This window comes from Phascolarctos cinereus, unplaced genomic scaffold (assembly GCF_003287225.1).
Source record: "Phascolarctos cinereus isolate Bilbo 61053 unplaced genomic scaffold, phaCin_HiC Scaffold_1;HRSCAF=81, whole genome shotgun sequence".
NCBI classification, from domain to species: domain Eukaryota; kingdom Metazoa; phylum Chordata; class Mammalia; order Diprotodontia; family Phascolarctidae; genus Phascolarctos; species Phascolarctos cinereus.
The window spans coordinates 285,684,041-285,701,039 of NW_027555514.1; the positions used below are offsets into that span (position 1 = coordinate 285,684,041).

Genomic DNA, 16,999 nt, shown 5'->3' on the forward strand with positions numbered 1-16,999 from the left:
TCCTTCCCTTCCTTCTTCCTTCCTTCTCCTCCCTTCCCTTCCTCCCTCCTTCCTACCCTTCCTCCCTCCTTCCTTCCCTTCCTTCTTCCTTCCTTCCTCCTCCCTTCCCTTCCTCCCTCCTTCCTACCCTTCCTTCCTCCTCCCTTCCCTTCCTCCCTCCTTCCTTCCCTTCCTTCTTCCTTCTTTCACTTTCTCACCCCACCTTTCTTCCTTATTAATGGGACCCACTCTGAGCCATACAGGAAAAGGTGGCAGAATGAAGGGAAAAGAATCCTGGTTTCAGAGACAGGGAACCTGGGTTCAAATCCTAGCTGTGACCCTTAATGACTGACCGAGGCAAGTGACTTTACCACCTTTTCAATACTGGCAGAGATAGTGACGTTCACACTCCTCCCTTCACTGGGTGGGTTTCCAAAAACAAAAGCTGCTTTGTGGGTCTTAGTTGGACTAAAGACATGTACCGCATTCAGCATCCTGGTTTCCCATCTCCCTACCAAAAGAGAGGTCCCATGTTAGGACCGCAGGAGCCAGAACTGGAAGGAACCTCAGATACCTTCAAGTGAACCCCCCACTTTATGGATAAGACAACTGAGGCCTGGAATAGCTTGTCCAAAGTCTTGCAAACAACTATATACAAACAAAATGTGTGCAGGATAAACTAGAGATAAGCAATAGATATTTTTGTGCATTCATCTATTTACCCATTTCTGTCTATCTACCTGTTACTTATTTCTATATATTCATCTTCGTGTAGTCATTTTTTTACATCTACCGATTTTTGATTGTCTATTATCTATCTCTCTATCCCTCCCTCCCTCCATCCATCCATATCTCTATATTTATCTATTTATTTGTCTATCTCTATCTACCTAACACCCATCCATTTATCTATCTCTATCTACCTATCCATCTATCTGCCGACCTACCTAACATCTATCTATCCATCCATCCATCTATATCTCTATATTTATCTATCTCTATCTACCTAGCCACCTCTCTACCTACCTACCATCTCTCTATCTATTGATCTATCTATCCATCCATCTATCTAGTTCTCTATGTATTTATCTCTTTATTTGTCTGCCTCTGTCTTCCTAGCTACTCACCCATCCATCTGCCTACCTCTCTCTCTTTCCTAAATCCTCAGGTATTTTAAGAAGTGAACCTGCTGGGGAGAGTCTGAGGTAATAAGCATGACACGGAATGGTACCTAGCATTTACTTATCACTTTAAGGGCGGAGGAGCCCCAGATCAGCAGGAGGTGGGGCGAGGCAGCCGCCACGTGATCGTGACAAATCTTTTTGAGCTCCTCTATTTTTATTTATAATTATAAGATTATTCCCCGATTCTCTCTCCCCAGCATTTCTTCCATTTCCGGTGTGGTTTCTTTCCCTTGGGCTGACATCCAGATTTAGGCTGAGCTATGGATAAATCAGCCTTTCCTGGCTGGGAGAGAGCCCTGGATCTGAAGCCGAGCTTTCTTTGAAGCCTTTGTCTTCTCCCCTCTTGGAGCGGTTCCCCCAGATCACTCACTCTCTCCTTCTCTCCTCCGCAGGCGACTGTTTAAAACAAACACCCCACTTGGTGCCTATCTGGAACAGAGAGAAGTCTCTTTAGATAACCAGTATTAATTAAAGCCCTTGGAGGTTTGGAAAGCACTTCACACGTGTTCTTTTATCTTGGGAATTAGGGGCAATATATTATTATCACTATTTTGCAAATGATAAAACTGAGGCAGGCAGGATCATACATTCAGACCTAAGACTTCCTGCCTCTGAGATCAGCACTCTGAAGGTCCAACCTCCTCGTTTTATAGATGAGAGGTCAAATGACCCTTCATTTGACTTACCCAAGGTCATACAGCTAGTGCCACAAGCCCCTTGCTTTCAGATCCGTGGCTTTTCCTGCTGTATCCTGCTTGCCTTATGAGGTAGTGAGTTCTCTGTTATTAGAATTATCCCAGTGAAGGTTAGATGAACATTGGCTGGAGAGTCTGCTAAGGGGCTTCATTCATCAAGCAGGTGCCTTTCAGTTGTGGGATCCTCTGGCCCCTAACTCCATTCCACCATTTGTGGGGTGGCCCAAGCCTGATCAGGCGTCATAACGGCCGGTAACTTATGTAACCCTCAAGAAATCACACTGGCTTTCATTCAGATCCCGAAGAAAGCCTGAAAAGCTGAAGACATTTTGTCCCCACTCTGGATGTGTGTGTGCATGTATGTATACGTGTGTATTCATGTGTGTGTGTGTGTCTGTGTCAGACCCACACCACAACCATAAACACCAAGGTTCCTTTCACGCTAAGGTCAGAAGGGATGAAGGCAGACAGGCGGGCAGCAGAGGTCCAGCCAGGCGCACCCTTTGCAGGCTTCCATTCCTAACCTGGCTCTGCCATCTCTCTTCACCCTTCCAGAGGGGACCGGAGGGGCAGGGGACCCCCAGAGCAGGATGAGGCTCACTCTACAGACAGATGATGAGAATGATTCCTGACTCTCTCTCCCCAGTTGTCTCTGGCCATCTGCTGGCTCCCTCCTTCCCTCACAAACCCATCACTTCTGAGCCCTCCAGCCCCTCTGCTCATCTTCAGATAGAGCTGTCATTCCTGACTTGCTGCTGGGAGGAGACGTCATTTTCTCTCTTAGCTGACTGTTAATTGGGAGCTGGGGTTTTTTCCCCCTTTTCTTTTTAAATTCAGCTTGAACTTGATTCCCTGGGCTGTCTCTTCCTCCTACAGGAAATGTACATTAGTATGGGAACATTCCAGCCAGGCAACGAAGGGGGTCCTGTCGGGGGGGGGGGGGAGTCAGAAAATCAAAGGTCAGCAGATACTGAAGAAGGAGAAGAAAAAAAGTACAGGTCCCTGGAACATTTCCATAACAATTAGCGTCTGCTTCCAGGACAACAATTTTGGTGCTGAGGCGTAATGGAGCAAACATCCAATCTCAGGTCAGAAGACACGAGTCCAGATCTTGGCTTTAATGGCTTTCCACAGTAACTATGAGACCTTGGCCAAGTTAGGTCACCTCACTGGGCCTCAGTCTCTTTGGTAAAGTGAGGATAATGGTGCTTGGATTATTTAGCTCAGAGTAATTGCAAGGAAAGTGCTTTGCAAACTAAAGATTAGAATGAGCTAACATACGTAAAGCATTTTGCATACCTTAGAGACCCACGTAAATGTATATTATTATTACTAACCCTAGTAAAACTCGAAGCGATATATAAATGGGAGTTGTTAATTTAGCCACCAGGTGGCGCTGATAGCCACTACCCTGGTCCTGTTTGAAATCCTTGCGGTTCCCCACACTTAACACTTCATCTCCCATTTCCTGCCTTTCCCCTAGGCCTGGAATAAAGTCCTTCCGTAGAATTCCTAGCCTCTTTCAAAGCTCAGCTCAAGTGCCTATACTAATTATATCTCCAACTGAGAGTAACTTCCCCCCTCCCCAAATGACCTTGCTTTTATTTGGCATATATCTTATAAACTATATGCTGTGTCCGTCAGCAGACTGTAAGTTCTCTGTCTTATCTTTGTCTTTGCATCCTTATTGCCTAGCACAATGACTGGCACACAGTAGGTGCTTCCTGATTGAGTGAATGATTAATTGACAGATCCATAGCTGCACTGGGAGCTCTCACCCCACTGCATAGAGGTGTTGGGGGGATTATCGAGCTTTCTATGGCCCTCAGACAGGAACTTGACCTTCTATCCCCCGGCTCAGCCTTTCTCTGGGCAGCCATACAGACTCGCTAGGTCTAGGAATGTGGTTAGTGCAGGTTTATCCAATCAGAAGCAGTCCGTAAGCCCCATCCTAGAAGACTCCCTGCCTTCTGCCTTGACCTGGCTGTATTGCACTGAGCCCTCTGGAGGCCCTCAGCCAAGCATGTCTAGACACTGGCTAGCACGTTTTAGTCTTGGCAAAGAATCGATAAAAGCAACACAAGAAAAGGCCGCAGACCCTCCCTGTGACTGCAGGAGGGCTCACAGCCCCTCCTAGGCAGTACTCGGGACGCTCTGAATGCAGGCATTCTAGGAGAGACTCAGCCTGGTATGTTTGGTTCGTCTTGGAGCCAGAGAGGAGTGTAGATGGGACTGCACAGTCACAACGGACATGTGGTCAGCTTCCAGGAGAGCTGCTCACCAGGGGAGGACTCAGGAACTCTGGTCCAGGGCCCGGAGAAGAAAGAAGCTCCCATGACCAGGGCTCTTACCCATCTGGTGTTCTGTTACTGGAAGTCAACCAATAGCCAACGAGCCCTTATCAGGCACCTGCTATGTGCCAGGCACAACACTAAGGAAGGAAGGGAAGGAGGGGGGGAGGGAGGGAGGAAGGAAGGGAGGGAGGGGGGAGGGAGGGAGGAAGGGAGAAAGAAAAGAAAGAGGAAAGGAAGGAAGGAAGGAAGATCCTTGAGGAGCTCACAGTCTAATGGAAAGACAATATGCAAACAACTGTGTACAAACAAGATCTACACAGGATAAATCAAAGACCGTCTCTCAGAAGGGAGGCACTAGCATTGTGGGGGATCAGGAAAGGTCTCTTGTAGAAGGTGGGATCTCAGCTGAGCCTTGAAGGAAGCCAAGGGCCGGAGCCGGATCCCCACAGCGGCTGCAGCCTGACACCCCAGTATCTCCCCGGCCTTGAGACCTTCACACCAGGATGCCCCCCTCCTGCCGCCTTCCCTCGCCTCCCCCTGCTACAAGCTCCTCTCAGTCTCCCTGTGGCCCAAAGCGTCCTCACTCTAGGGGCAAGGAAGGGGCAGCAGTGCAGAAAAAGGGGGGCAGGAAGGGAGGGGCACCCTCTCTGCACACATGGTCTCCTTTGACATTCACAGCACCCCTATGAGGTAGGGAATGCAAGCAAGCAATGTCGTCCCCATTGTACAGATGAGGTGACTGAGGTTTAGAGTCTTTGTGCGTGACAGCTGTCAGCACGCATGTCATATCCTACTCCCAAGACTGTAAGCTTTATGAGGGCAGGGAACCTCCTACAGACACCTGGGAGCTTGGGCTCTTTGGGCCCTCGACACCCTTTGTTCAGTGGATTCCATTGGAGAGCTCCTAGGTCCCCAGGCACGTAGCACAGTGCCCGCTGCATAGCAGGTGCTTGCTGACCTCCGGAAGGCTGTGTCCTTCCCCGGACACCACACCGCCGCTTCCAGAGTCCTTGCAGTCCACAGCCACCACACGCCTTGGGCGCTCCCTGGCACTGAGCTCTGTCCCTGCAGTTCCAGGAAAGCTAAATCAATGCAGGAGACACCCGGGAAATCATCCGAGAGCACCAGGAACGGAGACATAAATACAGAATTTATACCGGGCTAATTAAAGCTACTCACGAGGGCTGGAGGGGACGCTGGAGTGACGGAGAGACCTTTTATTTCTTCACATCGGCCTAGATCGGGGCGGGGGAACCTCCACCCTGGAGGCCACGTGTGGCCCTCTAGGTCCTCAAGTGCAGCCCTTGGGCGGAGTCCAAACTTCATAAAAGGCTTTGAAGCCGCGGGCTCCCCACCCCTGCAGGGATGGGCCTGGAGTCTAGAAGACCTGGGTTCGAGTCCAGTCTCAGACACTTCCTAGCTGGGTGACCTTGGGCAATTCACTTTACTGCTGCCTTTTCTCTAAAGTTTCCTTCAGTTTCCTCTGCTGTAAAATGGAGATAATGACAGCACCTCCCTGGAAGGGCTCCTGGGGGACCAAATGAGATGATGCGATATCCAAACCAGACACAGTCAAAGGGCCACACTTGAGGACCTAGAGGGCCACATGTGGCCTCCCCACCCCTGGACTAGATAGAGGTCAGATACTCAGAGCCCGGAAAAAGCCTTTGAGGTCATCTGGGTTGCCTTCTCCCTGTACAGATTGGGAAACTGAGGCCCCAAATGGGGAAACAACTTGCCCAAGATCACACAGATATTAAAAGGCAGAATCAAGATTCGAACTCAAGTCCTGTGACTGCAAACTCAGCAGCCTTCCCACTGTGCCATGGCGCCTTAATTCCCTCCCTTTGCCAAGGGGAAGAAAAAGTCACTTGGACCACTTTTACTGACTGACTATCTAATAATGGAGAGAGGCAGCAGATTGAGTGCCAGGCATAGAGTCAGGAAGACCTGAGTTCGAATTTGGCCTCTGTGTGACTCTGGGCAAGTCACTGAACCTCTGTTTGCCTCAGTTTCCTCATCTATAAAATGGGGATGATCACTGCGCCTCCCTCCCAGGGTTGTTGTAAGGCTCAGACGAGTTAATTGTGAACTGCCTAGCACAGTGCCTGGCACATAGCAGATGCTATATGATTATTATTGTTGTTAATGATAGTGATAAATCCTAGATTGTTAGATCTGGGAGGAGCCTTAGAGATAATCCAGTCAGACTAATACTTGAGAGAAGGTGGCCAAGGCCCAGGAGGCTAGTGATGGAGGCAGCCTCAGGCTCAAGTCCCTCCACCCCGCTCAACGATCTTTCCACAATGCCAGGACAAACACAACAGAATTTAGAATCATCATCGTTTCTGGGCGTCCCGTACTTCGACCTGGAAGAGGTCTTACAGGTCATTCAAGCCAGAGGTGTCCAATGGCTGGCCTGTGAGCCAAACACTCCCAGGGCAGCCTGAACCAGGAGGAAATGTCATTGGGAATACGTAACAAAAGAAATAAAAATACGACAGAACATGGACAATGTTTCTATGTGATTTTCTAAGTCAAAATGCGTCTAATAGGGGTCTTCAAGGAAGGTGAAGAGGCCTGAATCTCTGTTGGAGTTCGGCTTTCCTGCCAAGCCCCTCACTCTCTCAATGAATCGAAACAGTGTGAAAAGGACCCCCAAAAGCCACCTGGACCAGTGGCTGGGTGACCCAGGAATGCCACCCTTGATCCCCAAGAAGTGCTTGGGCAGCCTCTGCCGGAGAGAGGGCAGCAGAGGGCAGTACCCAGCTGGGAACGGTGGCCAAGGCCAAAGCCAGGAGGACAGCGGGGAGGGGGCTGCAGGATACCACTCAGGGAGTTCTGGAGAGCCACTCACCAATGGGAGGACAGAAGGGGCCACAGCGGCAGAGGGGAGCTCCAGGTGAAAAGACCAGGAAAGAGCCGCACAGAGATCTGGAGGAAGCTGCTCCGTCCATCCACTCCTCCTTAGTCATTCCTCGAGGGCCTCTCCACTGTCCTGTGGGTGAAGCTCAGCTTCTATTCTTCAGAGACAGCAGATTGCATGACCTCTCCATGGGCTGGGGAGTGAAGTGGATAGAATATGACTATTAAAATGAAAGGCTTTCCTTTCAGGGAGAAGTCCAAGGTCCTAAAAAGAACATTGCAGATTCCCAAAGGCAAAACAGTCTGTTCTCCTGCTCCTGTTCAAGGGCAAGCCAAGTTTCTTATCTGTCCCAGACAGGCAGATGGGCAGACAGATGGATGGATGGACGAACAGAGAGACAGATAGATGGACACATAGATAGATGAATGGATTGATGGACAGACGAACAGACAGATGGGCAGACAAACTGACAGATAGACAGATGGATGGACAGACAGACAGACCGACAGATAGGTAGGTAGATGGACAGATAAATAGATAGATGGGTAGATAGACAGACAGGCAAGCAGGCAGACAGACAGATAGACAGATGGGCAGATGGACAGATAGATAGACGGATAGATAGGGAGGCAGGCAGAGAGACAGACAGATGGAAAGATAGAGAGATGTAGGTACAGATGTGGATGTAGATATTGTTCATAAACATTTATTAAGCACCTACTATGTGCTAGGCATTGAGCTAAGCGCTGAGGATATAAATAAGAGAAAAGAAGATCCCTACCCTCAGAGAGCTTCCAATCTAATGGATGGAGACAAAATAGAAGAGGAAGCCAAAAAAGGGAGTGGGGAGGGCAGGAGAAGGTACCTGGATGGGGAGGTCAGGCAGAGCAACCTCAAAGCAGTGCAGCTGGGGAGACGGGAGATTTCTGAGGCAAGCTCTCCTTGAATGGAGGTTTAGAATTCAAGGCTGCGCTTTCCAATTAGAGAGGCCCAAGGTAGTGGGGAGGTATGGTTAGAAGTGTGAGTATACATCTGCCATTATACGTATGAAGGCATATTGTGTATGTGCGGATATGTGTGTAGATGTCACCTATAGTTTATATATTATATATGCATTCCATCAGTCTATCTATATCTACATCTACCTACAGAGTGTCTCTGTATCTGCGTGTGTGTGTGTGTGTGTGTGTGTGTGTGTGTGTGTGTGTGTGATTTTGTTATTGTTGTTGTTCGGTTAGTTGGTATCTGACTCTCCACAGCACCATCTGGGGTTTTCTGGGCAGAGATACCGAAGCGGTTTGTCATTGCCTTCTCCAGCTCATTGTACAGATGAGGAAACTGAGGAAGACAGAGTTCAGTGACTTGCCTAGGGTCACACAGAGGATAGGTGTCTGAGGCTGGATTTGAAGTCAGGTCCTCCTGACTCCAGGGCCAGTGCTCCATCTACTGTGACACCTAGCTGCATACATGTACATGTACATATACATATACATATACATACACATACACATACACACATAAACACACATGTTCACATGTAAATATATACATGTATGCGTGCATAAATGCATATGTACATACATACACATTCTGTTAAGGCGGGGCCTGTGTCTTAGACTCAATGAATGGCCTTCTCCGAAGCGGGCTTTGGGAAAGTCTCCTTTGTACTTTCCCCAATATGTCCAATGAGTTGCTGATTCTCTATTCCAGCCAAACTGTTCTATTTTCTCTTCCCTGAATTCGGCACTCCATAATCCCCCCGCCAGGCCTTTACCCAGGCTGTGCCCCATCACAAGGAGTTTACAAGCAGTTGATTTATCAGGCATCTGGGAGGCAGTGGAAGGAATTCCTGAGTGGAAGAGGCTGGCTTCTAAGGTCCCAGTAAGGCAGGAGGAGGATCTCAGATTTTCTGCCCCTGGGCACATTGTCACCTCTCAGGCCTGCTTCCACTCTCTGGTCCATTCTCCAGCAGCTGCCAAACTCATCTTCCTAAAACCTAGATTTTGTCCAGTCACTCCCCTCCAAGCTCTTCCAGGCTGCTACCTGGGGCCTTGCCGATTCAATCCTTAGCCCAGCATTTCATACCCTCCCGGTCTGGCCTGCCTCCCTTATCAGTCTGAATCCAGAGGATCTGATCTGATATTTCATATGGCTTCCGCATTCGGGTTCTGTCACTCCCCATCCTGCCCTCTCTGTCCAGCTGTTCTCCGCACATCATGTTCCCTGGGCAGGAGCAGCTGGGGTGTCTCCACCTGCCCCTACCCCCCAGTTTCCTGGGGAAAGAGAATGAAGAACTGACTGGCCCCTGGGCATTTTATGTAAATGCCATTGCCGGAGGCCATTTGCTTAAAGAGAACTCTCTTGGCCTAGGGGGCTGCCCCAAGGTGACCGGCCCAGGAAGGCAGCCAGCAGCAGCTCTGCCTGAGAGGGGGGACTGCCGGAGCCCCTTATCATGGGATGGGTCTGGTCCGAGCATGCTCGGTTGGGAGCCTGCTCTTTAAGTATGCCCACTCTCTCCATATGGTAGCTAAAGGGTGGAGGGGCATCTCATGGCTCACGTGGGTGGGTATTTACACACCAAAACTCTATACAGACAGACTTGCCTGCTGACTGTTCTTCCCATGTGACATCTCATCTCCAGCCTCCATGCTTTTGCATAGATGGTTCCCCATATCTAAAATGCACACCTTCATTTCCACTTCTCAAACTCTCTATTTCCCTTCAGAGTCCATTATGCCACGAGAAATTTAATTAATGTTTGTCCAGTTGAACTGAATTGAATTAACCTGACATAGCCTGCATTTCCTAAGTTCAGAGGTGAGTTAAAAAGTTGCTTTCTCCTCTCAGTTCACCCCAGACCCCAGAGTGCTTTGCAAAGAATCCAAAAACATTGATTCTGGACCAAATCAAAGCTGCCTCTTTCATTTGAGCACTTCCAAAATGCTTTACAGACATATTCTTAGAATCCTAAAAATGGCCTAGCAAATTAGGGTGGTGGGAATAATCATTATCTCTATTTTCTAGGGAAAGAAAGAAAGACAGAATTATGATTTCCCCATGGCCAGAATATTGCTGCCAGCCTCCGCTGGAGAAGACCTGTGACTTCTGGGCTGTCGAGGCAGCCCAGCTCCAGCCAGAGAAATCTGGCTCCGTGTTCACTGTTCAGTGGGGGTCTCTCTTTAATCTCTTTCTTGGCAATTGAATAGGACCTGAAGGAGGACCCCCCCCCGTGTTTTATATTAAAAGCTCTATATTCAAGGCTTGACTTCTTTGCTATCAAATCCACAATGAACGCACATAAGAAAATCCATTTATCCCAATCAGAAGCAAAACCGAAGTCAGACAAGGTATACACGGGAGAGTCTGCATCAGGGAAGGAGCTCCCCCGTCGCCAGTGAGATAACTGAGCCCAGCAAAGAGAGAGAGTTCTGCCTCTGACCCTATGGGAAATGTCCCAAAGGCACTGCAGCAGCCACTGGGGATGAGGACACGACAGAGCCCTCCCCCCACTCCTCTCCTACCACCCAGGTCTCCCTTCGGCCAGCCGAAGAGGGGTCTCTCTCCAAGCTGGATGCCAGAATTCCCCGAAGTGACTCAGCCGCGGTGAGTCCCGAAGGGGCGGGAGAAAGCTGGGCTCTCTGTTCTCTGCCAGCTCCATCCTGCAGGGCAGGGTCGTCTCACCAGTCAGGAGAGAGTCCCAAACCAACAGACCGGGGGATGGGGTGACCCATATATGATCTCATCTGAGCCTCATAACAAGCCTGGACAGTAAGCGCTATGACATACCCCAGACTAAGGAACCTGAGACCCGCAGCGTTTAAAGGACTGCCCAGGGTCACCTGCTTCGTAAATGTGAGTCGGGATTTGAACTCAGGTCTTTCTTACTCCAAGTACTTCAAGGACCCATGATTTCCTGCGTGTGAGCAGCTCCTGGCTGCGGCTGCCATGGCTGAAGAAGGTCAATCCTTCCTGTAGGCAGCCAGCCTGGTGACGAGCCAAAAGGGCCCTGAATGACAGACACAGAACGGAACTTGGCGGTGACTGAGGGCCACCATCCTCCTGTCTAATCTGGAGAGAAAGAGAGAGACAGTGGTCAAACTCAAGGCTGCCCCAGAGTGAGATAGAGCCAATGGAGAGCCCTTGTGCTGCCCTGGTACCCCAAAACAGCAAGGAAACCCCAGAAAGTCCTTAAGTTCCAAGGGTAGGTCCAGTATAGAGCTTAACGGAAAGATAAGAAAACAAAATAAAGATATAAACCAAGACACACAGGATGGAAGGGTTGCTATCTGCATCAGCGGAGGGTCTACCCACATGGATGAATGAACAAATCCATTGAAAGACTGAAACATATTGGACGTTTCTAAAACTTTAAATAATTTCCTAAATACACTCTTTTAAAAATAATAATAATAATAATAACAGCATGTTAATATGGCATTTTGAAGTTTGCAAAATACTTTCCTTAGGATAACCCTGTGAAGGAGGGAAAGCAAGGACTATTATTCCTATTTTACAAATAAAGAAACGTGAGGCTCAGTGATGTTCAAGAACTTGCCCACAGTCACATACGTGGCACTCAGACCCAGATCTCCTGACTCCAAGCCCACTACTCTGTACTTGCCTTTCTGAAAGCACACAATACTTTGCTGTCTTAATGTAGAGACCAGAGATTATATCTGGTGCTCCCCCAAAAGATACAGGACACTATTAAAGAGACACTCTATTGTTTTTCTGGTGAGCCTAGAGTTCATTCATTCATTCGTTCATTCGTTCATTCGTTCATTCATTCATTCATTCATTCATTCAACAGATATTACTTCGGTATCTACCATGTACAGAGAGTAAGAACAAGACAGCACTGAGTAGGTTATGGAAGCAGCTGGGTGGCGCAGTAGATAGAATGCTAGCCCTGAAGTCAGGAGGACCTGAGTTCAAATCCAGCCTCAGACACGAGCTGTATGACCCTGGGCAAATCACTTGACCCTGTTTGTCTCAGTTTCCTCATCTGTCAAATGAACTGGAGAAGACAATGGCAAATATTCCAGTATCTCTGCCAAGAAAACCCCCAATGGGGTCATGTAGAGTCAGATAAGACAGAAATGACCGAACAAGAAGAAATAGCTTACAGCCTAGCAATAATAATTATAGCTAACGTTTCTATATACCACTTTGAGGTTTGCAAAGCTCTTTACATGTTTATTCAATACTCACAACAACCCTATAGGTAGGTGCCATTATTATCCTCATTTTATAGTTAGAGAAACTGAGGCAGGCAGAAGTTAAGTGGCTTGCCCGGGGTCACACAGCTAGTAAGCATTTGAGGCTGGATTCAAACCCAGGTCTTCATGACTCCAGGCCCAGTGTTCAATATCTATGGAGCCCACGAGTAGTATTTTGGCGGGTTCAAAGTCAGCTCAGGATTTCCCTGGGTTACTACAGTCTTCAGCCACCCGTCAGACATTACCCAGCTAATGTCGACACTTCTCAATGTGTTCCCTGTTTTGTGGAACAGGTGTATTATGGGAAATGGTGGGGAATGCTAATACCTACTGATTTCCATTTTTTTTTTTAAATTAGAGATGTGTTCTCAATGAGAAGTTTTGGTCTCCACATACAATGAACAAATTCCTAGTCTAGTAGGCAGCTAAGCTTTCCCCAGCCTTCTCTTCAAAGAAAGGGGAGGGGAAGGGTAGGAATAATAATTTGCAGCTAACTTGAGGATTGGACCCTCAGGCTGAGTGGGCCATCCTAGAAGTTCTCTGAGTGAGTACAAATCCAAGCTGCAATCTGACAAATGCCCAGATGCCAGCCTGGGCACTCAGCACTGCCACAGCAGGGTCACATTTCTGAGGAGGTGAGCTTCATTCAGCCCAGGGCAGCCTCTTTGCCTGACTCCTAGAAGCCATTGGGGCAAAAGTCAGGGTGATAAATTGGGAGCTGTGTGTGTGTGTGTGTGTGTGTGTGTGTGTGTGTGAGAGAGAGAGAGAGAGAGAGAGAGAGAGAGAGAGAGAGAGAGAGAGAGAGAGAGAGAGAGACTTATTTAGCCCTTCCTCTGCTGGGGATAAGGGGTGGGGTTCACAGAATCACAGACCTAGAGATGGAGGGGATGTTAGGTCCTGTAATCCAACAGATCCCTCCTCCCAGTCTCTGCCCACCTGACCCCCCTCTGACCCCTCTGACTGATGCCGGGAGAGCCCAGAGTTAGGCAGAGCAGGGCACTCCTGAGCTCCAGAGCCCAAGGGTCCCCAGCCCAGGGAAAGGCAGGTATGCCTTTCTGGCCTCTACTGGCCTAAAAGTCACAGGGTGTGTTTTAAACTTGAATATTTTTTTTAAAAAAGCCACTTTTGCACTCACTCATCTAAGGCTGGGTTAATTTCTTTCAAGCTAATTTGCATGCTGATTAATTCTTTCCTTACTTCATGGAAAATGCAATCTCACCTCCTCCCTCCTGGGCCATCTGAACTCCATGGAGGCCCCTCCTAGGCCCTTCTCTCTCAGCCCTGAGCCTGGAGCCTTGGGCGGTTCTGCCCAACCGAGCTGGAACAAAGTGAAGTCCTTTCTAGGAACTGATAAAGATCTCAGTTACTCAGAATCTGCAATCTCAAGCACTAATGAAATGTGGTTAGGGTCTGTCCTAATTTCACTGACTCAAGATGAAAGTAGAGGAAGCAAAGAGGAGGCACCAGACAAGGGCAGCAGTCTCCCTCCACAGGAGTTCTCTCTCTGCTCCTTCTTGGCCTGCAGTGGGATTCTTCATGATGCACTAAAAAAAAAAAAATCTATGCAAATTGGGAAGTGACATTTTTTGGTAGAGTGTATGTCTGAGGCAGCTGGAGGAGATGGGGCCCTAATTAGCCCCTGTGTGCACCAGACAACCCTAGAACTCAAATCTGGGCCATCTGCAGAGTGAGAGTTAATGTTTTCTAACAATAACTTACAATTATATCATATCAGTCTCCAAAGATATCCAAAGGGTTATGAAAGCATAGACGAGCCTCTGCTCCCATCTTCCCCAAATGGTGTGGAGGCAAGCAATTAACCCGTCTTTATTTCTTTTTTTCTAATTATTTATTTAATTTTTAGGCAATTAGGGTTAAGTGACTTGCCCAGGGTCACATAGCTAGTAAATATCTGAGGCTGCATTTGAACTCAGATCTTTCTGACAGTAGGTCTTGCAGTCTACGGTCTTACGACTAGAAGGTTGGCTACCAAGTGGTGGATTTTTTCAGGCTAACAAACTCACAAAGACTGGCAATGTTAGCACTTATATCAGGCTTGGGGGTTTGCAAAATGCTTTCTCATTCCTCTCATTTTGATCTAAAAGGAGCTGCTATGTCTACCGGTGGAAGGCATAGTCATTCTGAGGCATGTGCACATTCCTTATACACATCCTTGACATTCTGAAGTAAGCCTGAACACTGTGCACACATGCACACAGAGTGCCAATAGACCATCATCTGGGATCTCTCGAATTCTACCCCTGACACTTACTACCTTTGCTGCGGACTCAGTTTCCTTCTCTGTAAAATGAAAAGGTTGAGGTCCCTTCCAGCTCTGGATCTGTGCTCAACAATCCATTTATCAGATGCCAGCCAAGGGCCAGGCAAAGAGAAAATGAAACCTCAAGGGGCTTCCATTCTGTCAGTTCTAGGACGCCTTTTCCTCAACCTCATGCACAGGAGTCTTTGCAGCTCCCCTCCGGCACCCTCCGACACTGACCATCTGTCTTCCCGCCACCATTGGGCCACTTTCGGCTGTGTTTCTTTGGAGATGGTGGCATTCCCTGATTTACATTAAATAGAGGGATGCTTGGACAGTGGGCTTTCGTGCAGGGAGCAGCTTGGGATGGCTGGAAGCCCCGCCCGGTCTCCTACCAGTGCCCAACCGTCCCTCCGGCCCACTCTTCTCCTCCTATTCAGTCCCTGGCTGTCTGTCTGGTGCCTGGACACAACATAAATATTAAGTTTCATTCATCCTAACCACACTTGTGCAACAAGGAAGGGAGAAGTGATTGTCATACCTATTGTATCCAGAATACATTTGCAACACAAACAAACGACAGTGCCCCTGGTTACAGGAACACACCCTGGATCTCCTGGTGCCTGCCCCTCTAGCATTTCATTCTTAGAAATCTCTGCCTCTTTCCCCAGCCTCCTTTGGGTTGGCTATCCTGCCACAGAGCTTAGCTGAGGAGCTGCCCTCGACTCTTTGCTGTTGTCCAGTTATGTCCGACTCTTCGTGACCCCATTTGGGGTCTTCTTGGCAAAGATACTGGAGTGGTTGGCCATTTCCTTCTCCGGCTCATTCTGCAGATGAGGAAACTGAGGCAAACAGGGTGAAGTGACTTGCCCAGGGTCACACAGCTAGGAAGTGTCTAAGGCCAGATTTGAACTCAGGTCTTCCTGACTGCAGGCCTGGAGCTCTAGCCACTGAGCCACCTAGCTGCTTCAACCATGCTCTGGGTTAAAACAGTAGTAAAACAGTAGAATCCATCAGGATTTGATTTCACAGGGGAAATATCATAAGTTGTTCAAAAATGAGGAAGAAAGCGGTCAGAACACAGACAAATTGAGAGAACCATTTCTATGCCCACGGCCAATAAAGAGCAGAGATGGGGCAGCTAGGTGGCACAGTGGATAGAGCTCCAGCCTTGGAATCAGGAGGACCTGAGTTCAAATCTGCCCTCAGACACATGAAACTTCCTAACTGTGTGACCCTGGGCAGGTCACTTAACCCCTATTGCCTCACCAAAAAGGCAAAAAATAAAAGTAAAAATAAAGAGGAGGGATTGTGGTGCAGTGGGAAGAGGGCTGGGTTAGGAGTCAGAGGACTTGGGTTCAAATCCTGACTCTGCCACTTATTAGTCATACGACCTTGGGCAAGTCATTGAACATCTCTGGGCCTCAATTCCCTCAAATGTAAAATGAAGAGACTGGATGAAATGGCCTCTGAGGTTCCAGATCGATGATCCTTGAACCTCAGTTTCCCCAATTGTGGAGTTGGATAAAGCAGCCCCTAAGGGCCCTCCCTACTCCAGGGCTACGATCCTGCAAAGAGTGAGGTTAGAAGCAATCCCCTCAGTCCCTCGGTTCATACTCCAACTTCCAAGACTCAGAGAGGTGTGATCAAAAGACTTTTTCAGGCCACGTCTCCCCAGCCAACGGGAACCCAAGGTGAACCCATTAGCTAGATAGCTCAAGAGGAAGCTCAAAGACAAATGATGGCAAACATTCACGTGGATCATGATTTCATCAATTTAGAGGTTCTACCCAACAACACATCCTATTCTGTCCATCCCGGGTGACTCTTGCTCACGGCCATCCAAAATCTCACCTTAACGAGTCTCCCCAATACACCGAAGGCTTTCCTCTATCTCTCCCAACATTCCCAGGGTGTCTGGGGAGCCCACTGGCCGTCCACCTGTTGTCCTTCACTCTTGCCCCATGACCAACCCTTCTTTCTTCCAATACAATCCCTTTCGTATTCTTCATGGGAGTTCCCAGTTAATTATATGCTTCATACACACCATCTGCTTTTCCATTACCCTCTTCATGAGGCTCATCTTTAGTTTATTTTTCTAGACTTTTTTTTTCTGTTAACGAGCATTCGTTTTCTCCATTTCTCATCTATCCCCCCCACTATAATCAATATGCATAGTCACTTAGTTTGAGGTCTTCAGAAGCAATGATGCCCCGTGTTTCACCACCATACAGCGACACCGGCAATGTATTTGTATTGAAAAAAATGGGCCTTTGCTATTATAGGAAATTTGAGGTCAGTAAAATATCGTTGCAATTTCCCAAAGTTCATCCAGTCTGCTCTCCTCCTCTTCCTTTCCACATCTGGGCCCACCTCATTGTTCATCTGTCCTGCCTGTCCCAGACATACATCGTCTGAGACAAGCTCCGGGTGACCGTTCAGAGGCACATTGAAATCTGGGTAACATAGCTGCCTCGTCCACTTGGTGTTTCCCTGGTGGAT

The 16,999-nt window shown here is 48.3% G+C and overlaps 1 long non-coding RNA gene across 1 annotated transcript; it reads right to left on the reverse strand.

Annotated features, from left to right (window-relative positions):
• Positions 1 to 1,309: 1,309 nt before the first annotated feature.
• On the reverse strand, positions 1,310 to 13,584 carry LOC144454956 (uncharacterized). The gene is made up of 3 exons (XR_013483502.1): positions 13,457 to 13,584; positions 7,010 to 7,211; positions 1,310 to 1,592 (listed from the first exon to the last, which is right to left on the reverse strand). It is a non-coding gene; the product is annotated as an uncharacterized LOC144454956 (long non-coding RNA).
• Positions 13,585 to 16,999: the final 3,415 nt, after the last annotated feature.